This window comes from Marmota monax, unplaced genomic scaffold (assembly GCF_021218885.2).
Source record: "Marmota monax isolate L192 unplaced genomic scaffold, Marmota_monax_Labrador192_F-V1.1 WCK01_AAM20220418_F8-fsc00061, whole genome shotgun sequence".
NCBI lineage: Eukaryota > Metazoa > Chordata > Mammalia > Rodentia > Sciuridae > Marmota > Marmota monax.
Window position 1 is genome coordinate 6,469,622 of NW_026695230.1, and position 14,543 is coordinate 6,484,164.

Consider the following 14,543-nt stretch of genomic DNA (forward strand, 5'->3'; position numbering starts at 1 on the left):
TGGTAAGAATTATTAAAAAACAAAAAGGTTTTCATCTTCCTTTGTTTTAGAACAGAAGGAAAAGAGACATGCATGAGTGAGATCCTGAGTTTGATGAGAACAGAAACCCAGAATCAGGGATGACCATGAGAATGAAAACTGTGCCTTCTGGCCACGGTCCTTGTCTCCCAACTCAGTGAGTTGTAGAATCCTGGATGATTTCCTGTTTGACGTGGGATAGGATTATACAGCAAATGTGAATGTCTTCTGACAAGGAGTAGGAATCAGTAAAAATGTAAATAAAGGATGATGATCAGTGGCATGTGTGGAAACAGAGGTAAAATAGAAGAAGAGGAAAATTAAAATGTCCAGGTCATCCAGTCCACACAGTGGGCTATGGTCACAGCCATGATCATGGCTGGGTGAAGATCTTGTATGTTGGAGTTGGTGTCAACCAGGACTCGGCTTACAGGAGGTAAAAGGGAAGGAGATGGATCTGAATCTATCCAGGTTCCAGGCTGCAGGCTACCTGCAAACATGTTTGTTTCCTTGTTATTCTAAACTCCCCACCCACTTTTCCACTATTATAGATATGGGGGGGGGGGCGGGAATCACAATCAGTTGAAAGGTCTAGTTAATTCAGTTTCAAATTTATCTCCTAACAAATTATTCCTTCTTTTGTATTATTCATTCTTCTTCCCGCACATTAGACCAGGCCACTAGAGTTGATTCAATAATAATGATGATGCTGATAAGAACTATAATTCATGAAGTTATTCTTACTGTGTGCTAGGGACGCGTGTACTTGAATTGTCTCTAATTCTCACAACAATCCCATGAGGTAGATGATTATTGTCATTTTCATTTTACAGAAGCCAAGGCCTGACAAGACAAGTATCTTACCTAAGATACTACAATTCCCTGTTCCTGGTGTGAATCCCCATACCACTCCTGTGTGGTGACTCTATTTTTCCTCTTCACAGTCATGGAAAGGTATGGGAATGGTAGTGGTTTTCATAATGAGGAAGGAGGTTCAATGGGATAGGATTATCTAGCAAATGTCAATGTCTTCTGACAAGGAGTAGAAATCAGTGAAAATGTAAATAAATAAAAGATGATGATCAGTGGCATGTGTGGAAACAGAGGTAAAATACAAGAGGAAGAATAAAATGTCCAGGTCATACAGTCCACCCAGTGGGCTATGGTCACAGCCATGCTCATGGCTTGGTGAAGATCTTGTATTTTTGAGTTGGTGTCAAGTCTTGTGATGTTCAGGTCTCTGAGAGAGAGAGAGAGAGAGAGAGAGAGAGAGAGAGAGAGAGAGAGAGAGAGAGAGAGAGAAAGCTGCCTGCTGCTGTTGACTGGCAGCTTGGACCAGCAGTCATTAAACGAGAGGCCTAAGAATCGTCTATGCTCCCTTCAACTGACCTAGAATTCTGAATTGGTGAGTCTGACTTGCAATCAGCTGGGCCTCATGTTTGTTCTGCAGCCTATGCTGTATATTGGGGTCAGCTAAGACTGCCCAGGTCCCACCCTGGATCGATGAAGTGAGACTCTCTGGGGTTGGACCCAGGCAGTGATGTGTTAGTAAAACTCTCTGGGTGCAAACTGAAAAGGGATGCTTTAAGAAATGCTACAAAGGCGTGTGTGTGTGTGTGTGTGTGTGTGTATGTGTGTGTGTGTGTTCCTCGCTCGTGTGTTTTACTGGGGATTGAATCCCCTGCCACAGGACTACATCCCCAGTCCTTTTTATTTTTATTTATTTATTTATTTATTTTGAGAGAGAGAGAGAGAGAGAGAGAGAGAGAGAATTTTAATATTTATTTTTTAGTTTTTGGCGGACACAACATCTTTGTTTGTATGTGGTGCTGAGGATCGAACCTGGGCCGCAAGCATGCCAGACGAGCGCGCTACCGCTTGAGCCACATCCCCAGCCCCCTTTTTAGTTTTATTTTTAAATTTTGAGACAGGGTCTTGATAAGTGGCTGAGGGTCTCATTGAGTTGCTGAGGCTGGCCTCAAACTTGTGATCCTCCTGCCTCAACTTCCTCAGTAGCTGGGATTACAGATGTGTGTCACCACAACCAGCTAAGGTTTTGTTCTTAAAGTGCTTTACAGTGGGGGATTATTAAAGCAATAATCTGGATAATTTTAATCAATGTTCTCAGCCAATTGAAAAATTACAGATCTCCTATATCTTTCTGAGTGAGATCTTGGGAAAAACACTTGGCCATCTAGTTGCCTACAGACTCAAATGCAGCAGGTAAGTGCCCAAGTGAGGGCTGGTGTTAGCACTGTGGGTACCATCAAGCAGCCTGACCGTTACTGGGTTCTGGATCGTTACTCTGTGCAGGGCCTTCCCTGGGCTCCCTCGTGCATTTCCTCTTTTGGTCACTGCTGTCATCCTGGAAGCCTTCATGCCTACCCTCTGACTCTGCCCCAGGCACGGAGCCTGGTGAGCATCCGCTGGGAGAGGCTCCTGGCCAATGTCTGACCCCCAGGGAGAGGCAGGAGCCCAAGGTACAGGGCTCTGAGATCAGGACTCTGTGGAGTTAACTCTTAGAGATCTGTGCTAATGAAAGGGCATGCTGTGAGGAAAAAAAAAATCTCAGCAGGGGATAACTTTAAATAATTTGGAGTTTTGGTATACATTTTGTGTTTTTTCCCCTTATATAAAATCTTGTAGTATTTTGCATGTGTGCACATATATGCACACACATGTATATTAATCTGCTGTTTAAATTTGCTTGCTAAAATATTTAAATATTTTTACATATGTAGAAATAAATATGCTTATAAAGAGAAAGGAAAAGAAGGAAGAAATCACATCAGATTGTTAACAATGGTTACTTCTGAGGGGCCAGGAACTATAATTTGTTATATTATGGCTTCCTCCTAAAGGGTTAGAATTATGAGTGATTTTAACTTTTCTGTGTGATTTTCAAATAAGTGTCTTGATTTGTTTAAGCCTTTTGTTTATCCAAGGGACATTGGTTAAACCCCTACCACAAACTAATCCCCCTGCAAATGTTGGTGATCTGGAAGTGAATAAGGCCAATTAGATCCATCTCTGTTCTCTACCTTTTCAGGCCGGAGCAGTGGGGCCCTTTTCCAAACAAACAAAACCAAGAACTTTGTTATCTATCAGAGGTTGGAGTGCATCTTTGGTTACAGGGAAGTTGTATATGTAACAAATTCACTGATAAGCAGGGTTTTTCCTAATACAACGAGAGAAATCATTATTCCCCAAACTCTGCCTGTTCTTCCTTATTTCTATGAAGTGGCTCCTAAGAGTAACATTCTCTACAAAAGTGCCAAGACCACCCTGGAGCCGAAGGACTAGGAAATAAATTCTTTCCTGACTGATCTACCAACTTGCCTCTATCCCATCCATGCTTGGAGGCTCAACACAATCCTGCAGAGAGACGTTTCGAGGATAGTGGGCCCGAGATGCTTGACACAGCACCTGCCAAGGGCAGTTCTATTTACCACCACCCTCTGGCTGAACTCCAGGCTGGTCTAAAAACTGCCAACAAAACAGAGACACCGTGAAGATCTTTTGCACTCGGAGACCGTCTGAAACTGTGTGAAGATTTGAGATTATAAACAGCTGCGTTCATTTCCGCTCCCTTTTCAAACCCAAGGCAAATAAAACCCCAGAGCTTGACGGGTGGAAAAGAACAAAATATACAGGGATTGTCTTTTTTATATTTTGGCGTACAAAGATATTGTTTTACAAACAGTGGGGCAAGACATGATTAAATTGTTTTCCAAAAAAATTGCCTGGCAACTTTCTTAAAGCTCCACATTGCACAAGAATTTTTGACACGTACGGGTGAATTTATTAAACTTTTCTCCCCAAGGCAGTCCAGCCGGGTGCAGTGATGCATGCCTATAATCGAAGCGACTGGGGATGTGGAAGCAGGAGGACTGCAAGTTCAAGGCCAGCCTGGGTAACTTATGGAGATTCTTACTCAAAATAAATAAATAAATAAATAAATAAATAAGCTAAGGATGTAGCTCAGTGGTAGAGCATCTCTGGGTTCAATCTAAGTACGGAGGTGGGAGGAGGAAAGAAAGAAAAAAAAAACAGAATTTTCTCCCCAAGGCAATCTGGAAATGCTTCACACATGAACCCAACCCAAAGCTGTGCTGAAGACCAGGAAGCATTAGCATCCTGCCCTCACAGAGACCCTCGTTTCACACTCAGCCATTCAGTATCTTTATCCTGTTGGTTTTAGCCTTCCTAACAGGGGCCCACAAAGGAATGTGTTTGGGGATGCAGAATATAGCTTTCAAAGGCAGCTGATCAGAAAGGCTGACCTCCTGTTGAGTTATTAAATGCAGGCTTCAAGAAGTCCCATCCCATGACCATTTTAGCTCTTCCCTTACCTTTGATCCTTTATTCTTGGCTTTCAGTCCTGTCTGGGTGTCCACAGCCCCATTTTGTTCTGTGCTCCCTGAAGGAGGAACTCTGGCAAAGCCCCCTGGTCATTATCTTTTGCTTCTAGGTTCCTTTCTGAGTAGGGTCAAGGGAGAGAACACAGGCTACAGTCAGGCAGACCTGGATATGAATCCTGATTCACCTCTTATATTGACTTTGAGGGTCACTTCACTTCTCTGACTCTAAGTTTCCTCATCAGTAAAATGGGAACTATGAGAACTACTTCACAGAATTTGGGGGAGGATTTGAATTAAAACAGGCAGAGGGCCAGGTAAGAGTCGGAACCTTAGAGGTGCTATGCCTTCATCCATTCATTGATTCAAAAATATTTTAGAGCGACCAAATACCAGGCCAATTACTGACAATGTAATGTTAGCAAGAACCAAAGGTCTTTTCTCAGGGAGCTTACACACAGGGAAATGGACAGTAATTGCACAGTCACATCAGTGAATGTATAATTACTAAGTGAGGCAAGTGCTGTGTTCACAGATAAAGAACCTAGTGATGTTTGGAGCAAGATCCAAAAGGCAAAGAGGTGATGAAGCAAAAATGGCCCTCATTCCTGTCTTCCAGTGTGCTTGGAGTGGTGGTTTGCACAGTGAGGGCCAAAGAGCTGGGTCTCCAGTCCCACAGTTCTCCTTCTGACCTATGGAGCAAGAGACAATGTCAGGGTTTCAGTTGCTCCACTGGAAGCCATTTAGGGAACTAGAAAGAATCCCAGAGATGTGCACCAACATTTAATTGGCATGTGACCTTGGCCTAGACATGTAAATGCTTTGAGCCTCAGTTCCTCACCTATGTCATTAATAAGACCCCCTCCTTTGGACCAGGGGATTTGACAAGAGTGTCATAAAAATGGGGTACAATGGTTAGAAGGAGGATAATTTGGAGTTTTACTGCATGAGTTTGTATGGGTTTGAGCTCTGCCACTTCTGAGCAGTGTAATCTTGGACAAGTTCCTTAACCTCTCAGTGTCTCAGATTTATCATCTGTAAGATGACGTTTATAATAGTATCTCTCTCAAAGGGTTGCTGGAAGGATTCAATGAATTAATATATATATGAATTACTATATTAAGCCCTAAATGAGTGACTGACACATCATCACTGCCACCAACCACTATGATCATATTTCTTGATTCATGGTAACTAAGTGCTCAAGCCAATGTTCCTTTCCCTGCTACTCCAGGGTCATCACACAACCTGCTGCTGTGGGTATATCTGAGTGCGTGGAAATTTCCATTGCTCAGATGCCAAGTGAAGGTCTAAGACCTGAGGCTGTGAGCCCAGTGAGGATCCATGCCTTTCTCAAGTGGGCTCATGGGCACTCTCTGACATCTTGGGAAAGTGATCTATATCTCTAGAACTGGGGCAGGCAGGGAAAAGAGGCTAGAGATAGGGTGACAAAATGTATCATCTAGAAACACTTTCCTTGTGATCTCCCACAGGGATGGGAGAAACACAGAAAAAGTTTAGCCTCCCTCACTGTAGCCCCAAGGCCACCACTGCCCACTCCTCACCTGGCCTCCTGCCTAACTTGGTTCACCAGGAGGCACTTAGGCTATGAGTTGTCTGTCCCCGCCCCCCAAGATGTCTATTCAAGGTACTGCACCAACTTTGCAGCTATGGGGTGTAAAACATAGGTTCCCCCCATCAATGACTATTTTTATCCCAAATGATGGAGGTGCCCAAGACCATCACCCAAAGGAGATGCCTCTTCTTGGGGAATGGGCTTTGCTTTCCACAGCTGCCTCTTCATGCCAGTGTCTTTCCAACTCTTCAACCTCCGTAATTAAAATCAACACACCGAGATCAGTGCAGGTGCCAAGGTAACCCTGGTGCAGAAAGCCACCGAGACTAGTGGCAGGGTTTGGGGCAGGAATGGAGCAGTTATGTGCCAAGATCTTCATTTCATTTGCTTTCTTCAAACAGTGTTTTGGAGTAATATTTTGTTCCATTTTGCAGATAAAGAAACTGAGGCACACATAGCTAAAGAGGTGCTTTCTTCAAGCAGAAAAACTGGGATTGAAATCCTCACTTGTCTAATTCCAAATTGCATGCTTTTCCCCAGGACACCCCATTTGACATCAGAACCTGGCACTGAATCCCTGTCGGTACTTCTTGTCTGAGGCAGGCTGGGCACATCATTGCCCTTCAACAACAGTGTCGCTGTTTTGCGATGGGTGACAGAGTGGTGAGCTGCCCTTGCTCACACCTTTCCTCAGCCTGTGGCAGGAAGCTGGGTCCAGAAGGTCAGGGGAGGACGACAGTGCTCCTGACCTCTTCATCAGGCAGGCAACAAGGACATAATGCTGGAGTGTGGGTACAGAAAGGGACTTTGGGAAATCTGGAATCTTCTATGTGTTGTTCCTCCTCCTCCTCCCTTTTACACACACACGCACACACACACACACATGCACGCACACACGCGCACACACGCGCACACACGCACTGTACTCGTGCAGCTTGCATCTGGCGGGAAGGCATGCCAGTCGAGGTGTTGAAATCCACCGAGAGTCATGACTTGGCACCTGCCGAGCACTTTTCAGCACCCTGGAACGACAGCTTATTCAGCCACACAACCCTTCCAGAAAGGTTGGTCCACACCATCCTGGAGGAGGAAATCAGAGCAAAGGCCGCGAGCAGTGGGGGCCAAGCGGGGGCTGAACTTCTCACCCCTGCCGCGGGGCCTTGCACAGGTACCTCCTACTCCTGGTTCTGCTGTTCAAATCCCAGATGACCTTGGGAAAGCCACTGACCCCTTTTGTGCCTCAGTTTTTGCATCTGCAAAATAAGGGGGTTGTTCAGTGGTCCTCCCCTGGAGCTCTCTGGGATCTTAGTATATGGTAACGACAGGCATAAAACAGCTGCTATTTACGAATGGCCTTAACCACATTTACTAGGGGCCTTATGAATAATATCTCTGCATTTTACAGATGAGAAAGACAAGCTTCTTGGAGCTCAAAGCACTTGCCCCGAACACACAGTAAGTGGTAGAGCTGGGATACGAACCTCAGCTCACATGGGTAAGCTCTTTCACCCCATTGCGTCTGAGGAGGTAGGGTCCCCTGGATTACATAATGAACAGGGACAAGGATTGCCAGCTCCTCCTTGGCTGCCCACTGGCAGCCAGCCCTGTGCTCTGGGAGGACTCTGGTAGCTTGGTGAACAGAGTGGGCACAGGCACTGGGTAGGCAAGGCAGCTTCTGGGGAAGAGAGGCACAGAGCTAGGTGCTCCGGGGCTGACCTGAGTTGCTGATAACGAGTGGAAGCAAGAGTTCAGTGGGGAAAAGGAACAGGAGGCCCTTCACATTCCTCCCCACTCAGCACAGAGCTGCTGTCAGAGCCGATTGCCATCATGGAGTGCCTGCACCTTCCCCACTCCCTTCCAAAGACTCTGACCTACTTTTCTGTTTTGTAGAAATGTGTCCCCCAGAGAATGCTTCCTCACTCTAGTTGTCACAGGTGGGGGCTACCCTGATCGTCTACTGCAAAAAAAATCTAATCTTCTGGGCTGGGTCCCTGAGGCCCTTTCTGCCCGGGCCTTGCCCACTTCTCTAATTTCCTCACCCTGGTCTTTTTTGCTACCTGTCCAGTCCTTTCCTGACAAGCCACGCTCTCGTGCCTCCATGCATGAAGAGGCAGGGCAATTTGAAGGTTAGGGCAGTTTGATAAAGGCAGACTTCCTGTGGTCCTATTCTATTTCTGCAATGCTGTGAAACCTTGGGCAGGTGACTTGCCCAAACTGTGCTTCAGTTTCCTCATCTTTGAGATGGATACAATAGCAGTTTGGGTAGGTATGATAGGACTATTATGAGGATTAAAGAAGAAATAATATGTTAAAAGTACTTTTAAGAAAGTTTCCTGGGTGGTTCTACTGTTTAGCCAGCATTAGGAAACACCTAAGTAAACTCCATCTGGAAGACAGTGGAGAAGGTGTCTTATTGTGTTTCAAGTCCTTAGTGCTGAGGTAGCACCATGCTTGGCACAAACTGAGCATCCTTGAAATATGGATGAATGGACAATTTTTGAATGAATGGACAATTCTGTTTTGTTTTTAAGATTAAAATGTGAACAATCCTTTCCCCAAAGTCAACCTTCTATCCATCATGGAGAGCCAATTTCCACCTAACACCCGCAGACCAAGGTCCTGGTCACTAAGAGGTGATGCTGCCCTGTGAGATGCTGAGCAGTGGCATAAATCTGAATAAATCAAGTTGACATTTAATACTGACTCCTGGACACACGCAGAGCAGCCACCTTGATGAGACCCATGCAGCACACAAAAGAGAAGTTTACTGTGGATTTCTTGTTTGTTTGTTTGTTTTTTGCCAGTCTTTTGTCCCAGTTTCAGAGTCTGTACCAAGTTCAGACTTGAAATGGACAAATGCACTTCCTGAATCCTCACACCTAGTTCCAGATGGAAACACTGGGAAGTGTTCTGACCGGCTATACTGCTGGGACAGAAATTATTCTTAGCACAGTGGTGTGGGTGGTAAGCCTGGTAAGCTTGTATTTTTTTTTTCCTTCCCTTCTGTGATTGATGTTCAGTTAGGCTGCGGAAAACTAGGACAGCATTTCTAAGTATGGGTGAAAAGGTTGGGAGGGGGCGTGATCCAGCCCCGCAGTAGCATACACGTTTGCCTTTTCTCTTGTGCTGTGCTGTCCTTGAGGACTTCACCTGAGGAGCTACTGGCACCTGGAGGACAATGGCTTTTCCTCAAGAAGGCCCAGGTGTTGGCTTTGTATCTGTCAAGATCAATCAAGAAAAAGCAGGGCATCCGGTGCTCTTTGATAGAACTCAGACGGTAACCCAGAATGGACAAAAGTCTTCAGCAATAGGCCAATAAAGGGCATATTTCTTCAGCTTGTACCCTGCACCCAGTCAAGACTAGGGCAGTTAGAGGATATTAAAATGCACACAGTGGCCTGAAGTTAGGAAAGGTAGTGGGGCAGGAAACAATGCCAGAGAAATCAGTATCTAGAAAAAATTCTGGAAGCAAACATTTCTCAAACGTCTACTCTGTGCCAGGTGCCTTTTAGATGACATCTCATTTAGTCTTTGCAGGTTACAGGACTGTCATTCCCTGGCTACAGATGACAAACTTGAGGGACAAAGAAGTTAAGTCATCACTTCCATTAGTAAGTGGCTGAACTGGGTTGTGAACTCTGGTGGCAGACTCTGACATCAGTCCTTCCCTCTCTGTCCTGTCTTGGGTAAGAGAGCTTTGACTCAGCTCCCCAGTGAGGGTCACACTGGATTGCCAAATCAGTTCAGATAATTGAATGCACCTGGTTCGGAGAGCGAGTGAAGAGACAGTAGCTGCGGTAACTCCCTCACCAGGTGGCCTGATGCCTGGAACAGCTGTGCCTGTGCTCCCTGATCCAAGCCAAGTGGCAAGAGTGTTTTCAGGCTGTGGCTTTGCATAGCACTTGCTGCTGGCCACTGCTTCACAGAGCAGCAGGTCACACCTGCCTCTGCCAAGGGTCTGTTCAGTGGGAGGAGAGGCTCCTGGGGTAGTGAAGGAACACATCACAGACCCCACAGAGACGGGCCCGACAAAGGCCCCCTTTCCGAAAGCTAAAGTGACAAGGACTCCCACCTTGTGCTAAGTGGTCTTTGATAAGCCATGGCTGTGGGCTGCTGGGGTAGCACCCCTCATTTGCATGAGCCAGTCGCCTCTAAAATCTCACTCACCAAGTGACTAAAGGACAATGGAAATGAGGACATCAGGAAAACAGAATTCTGGCACTACCAAAGCTGAGTAACTTTTATTCTTATGGATCTCAGTTATTTGGTGTGTTAAATGGTAGTAAAACTAATACCCTGGTAGATCCTGAAGATGCTCTCCCAGAGGCCCGTGGGTCCCTCTTCATGGATTTCCCATCCCCCATCTTCCATGTGCTTTGCTTCTGATGACTTAATGATCCCCTGTGACCTGCTCAGGGGCCTACCTTTGGGATCCTGGGGCCCTGTCCCCCATGCATGCAGAGAGCTGGATGGGTCTGAGGGTCTACTCCCCAAGGCAGCCTGGGGTAGGTGATAGACTACAGGTCGATGAAGGCCCAACCCACTGGCCTTGAGTGGGGACAAGGTGTGATTTAAATTTGAGAACTGGCTAAGGTTCTAAGCTTCCCTAGGCTGAGGCTGAGGGGAGGCTGCCTGATATCACGTCCTGCCTTGGCCCCACACTGTCTCTGTCCTGCCCTCCCTGGTTTGTCTTTGGAACACTTCTTTATGAAACCACAAATCCCCATCTTCTCATCTACTTGTGGGGAGCCCAACATAAGATACCACCCTGCTGGAATATTAAATGACAGGGGGCTCAGCCCGATGCCCGGCACATGGGCAGCCACTGATAGTGGAAGCTGTTTATTTTTAGATAGAACCCGATGAAATTGCCAATAATGACTACTTTTGACTCAAAAAATGATAATTTCCTAATAATATGTTATGGTCCAGTCTCCTAACATTCTCCCACCAGCGACAGTGAAGAACTTTCCAAAGGAGACCCCGCTGTGCCCTGGTGAGTTTCCAGCTCAGCATCCTTCCACCCCATTCTCTCTTCCTGGAACAGTACTGGCCTCCAACGTTCCCCAGCTGATGGTGCCCGGGCTTCACTTGGCTGGCCCCAAAACAGATGTACTTGTTATTTAAGCAGAAAACCATGTGAACTTGGGCCCCACCTAAAACAGGAGAGAGGGCGGGGGTGAGGGTGGGGAGAGCAATTGGTGTATGTCAAGTGGAAAAGGACCGTATCACAAATAGGAAAAATGTTTCAACTTCCCCCAAGGGCAATGTTTGGTAAATATGTTTTTGTTTTATTTTCCTCCAACAATGACTTTGGTGGCCTCTTCCAGCAGGCCGTTGTGAACCATCTCTTTGAAGGGCCATGGTGTATTTACGGTACATTTTAGCTTCAAACGCTGGACAAATGAATACTGTGTGTGTGTCAGCTTGGTCCTCCTGGCTGACAGACATAAAGAGTACATGGAAAATTGTTATTTGTGTTTCCTCTGGCTATCCCTGATCCAATCTCATGACAGTCCACCCTCGTTCTCACCCAAAACAAAGCACACCCTCTCCTCCCATCACGAGGGGACCCTGTGGAGGGTGAGAGTCACTCGCAGAGGTATGGCTTTGAACATGGAAGAAACAGAGAGCCAGGCCGACTCAGGCTGGTAGCAGGTAAGTGAAAGACAGAAAACGAATTGGAAAACACCAGGGCAGGAGGGCATCAAATGGCCAATTTCCATTGGTAAGGACCAGCCATCAGTAACCAGGAGCTATTGAGCTTGGGGCTCGGTCTTGGTCAGGTTTCCTGTGGAGCCTGGATGGGCAGCAGAACCTGTCTTGCTGCGAAACGCAACCTACTGCAGGGAGCCTTCGATGCCCTGTGACCTTGGTTTGCAGTCCATCAGGCATACACAGCACAAAGAACCCTTGCCATCTGGAATAATTTATATACTGTTTGCTCATTTATTGTCCATCTCTATCCCCCCACCACCTGTCCTCATTACACCTGCAGACATTCAAACACAAATTTCATTAAAGCAAGTATTTTTTTCCCCCTCCTGCATCTCCAGCATCCAGAACGATGTGTGGCACGTGACAGGTGCTCAATACACATTTATTTATTGAACGAATGAAGTAGAATGAAGTAGAACTGCTTATGAGATCAATGTGCAAAAATGCCTGTGGCGACTATAATACTCCTGAGGCATTTAGCTAAGATTTTATTTTGCTCTTTGTACTCTGAGGCAGGAAAAACTCCATTAAAGTCTGGAAGGATTTCCGACAATAAGGGGTGAAACAAGAAGCAGTTTTGCTTCCCCAGAAAATATCATCAATCTGAAGCTCCCTATAGAAGTGGCTGTTTTGTCTCTAAACCACAGCCTGTTTAGATGTTTCCAGATATTCATATGTTTAGAATTAGGTAGCACCAAACCATGAGCTTTCTCAGATGAAAGCCAGCAAAAGCAAACACTGAAGGAGTCAAATGACCCCATTCTTGAATGTGGGTTTCTAGGGGGTTCACATGAACAGAAGTGTCTGGTGAGTGACACGCAAGTCCCAGATTAAGGAAGATGTTTGTAGCCTTCGTTTTGGCTCAGACAAGACCCACAACCCCCACAGTGAGTCCCTCAGCCGGTGGGGATATTCTTCCAGTGAGTCTCTATGCACTGCCAAAGCTGTCACATGGTTTCTATTGATGTCTCTTTGGCTGCCCCTGAAGTTGCCGAGCACCCACAGATGTCACACTAGCATCCGACCATGGAATCACAGCCATCACAGCTGGTGTCTCTTTCGGTCATGGCTAGCCCCACGCAAAACCTTTCCAACTGCCTGACCAGACGGAGGCAGAGCCTGGGCCATGTGGAAGGCATTCTCAGCCCTGTTCTCCCAGGGAAGGCAGAATGCACAGCACTTCAACCATTCAGTTGTGTACTCTGACACCATAGTGCCAGCCAGGGGCATCCAGTGTTGCCCAGGAATGAATGAGGGAAGATGGGTTAGTCTTCTTCGTCCTTGTCCCTCTGCTGTGTCGGCAGGAAGCTGAAGCTTGGTGGGTGAGGGGGATGCTGCTCCTTATGACCTCATGGTAGAGTCTCTTACATGACCAAGTGCAGGAGTGGGCTAAGTGGGCTTGCTAGGCAGGAAGAGCCATAAGAAGAACCAGTTGGTCACACCTGGTTGGTGCAGAAGGGGCAGGGGGCTGGCAGGCACTGTGGGCCCTGGCCATGTGTAGTGACTACAGACAGGAGATGTGCAAGTTGGACTGTGACCTGCTGTGAGTGTAAAATGCACACTAAGTTTCGATGATTTTTCATAAAAATATCTCATTGATAATTTTTATATTGATTATACATTGAGATGGGGATATTTTGGATAATTTGGGTGGAATGGAACATATTGCTAAAATGACTGTTTCTCTTTATCTTTTTTAAATGTGTCAACTAGACAATTTAAAATGACACGTGCAGCTCCCACTGTCTCTACTGGACAGAGGTGGCCTAGAGTCTTGTTATCCACCTGCGGTTCCCAGACCAGCAGCATCACCTGGGGGCTGTCAGACATGCAGAGTCCCATCGCTTCTGTAACAGAGTCTGCATTTTTAACAAGATCCCTAGGTGGTTCATTTGCACATTAAAGTGTGAATAATACTCTATTGTATACGCTGCTGTATTTTCTTTACCCATTCATCTGTTGACAGGCATGTGGGTTCATTTCATACCTTAGCTATTGTGAATAGTGTCGCAATAAATGTGGGAGTGCGGGTGTCTCTTTGTATGCTGACCTCATTTTCTTTGGATGTATGTATATGATCAATACACACTGTGTGCATGTATATATGTAAATATCACAGCGAACCCATTAATACGTATAATTAATATGTGCTAACAAAATATATATAAAAATAAATTTATATAAGGAAGAAAATAATGGGTGAGAAGCCCCAGCGAGCTCTTTCCCTAGGATACCAGCTCTGAGAGCTATGGGAGAACAGAGCCTGAGAGAGAACATCTCACCTGCTCAGTGTTATGGCAGGATCCCTAGTTTGAAAGTTGGGGGATCTGGATTCTATTCCTGACCCTGCCTTGAAATTGTGGTGTGACCTTGGTTAAGTCATTACCTCTCTTTGGGGCCATTCTGCAAATGAGGTACCTGGACTCCAAGACCTTCCTGCAGGAGCTTTCCCTTGTGCCAGCTAATGTGATTGGAACCAACTCCTTTAATGATTTTCCCAGACAAACCCTAGAGAGAGTCTTATTTTGTTTTTACTTTGACCTTTGCATTGATCCCATTCAGAAGGGTCATCTACTATAGAGAAACTTGTCATTGCTTTCTTTGGGTCTGTGACTTTATTTAAATTCATTAATATTTTTGTTACAGTATTTTAAGCACTTTCCACATTTGGGGAGTGTTTCTAAATGATATGTATTATCTCATGTAATATAATGAGGTAGGATTCACAATAACTTTTTTTTTTTAATATGTGAGGAAATTAAAGCATAGAAAAGTTAATTAAGTTGCCTAAGAGTAGACAGCACCCCCAGACTTTGGCCACATATTCATGACTGGTGAGGACTGGAGGGACAGCCTAAGACTGTAAAATGGTA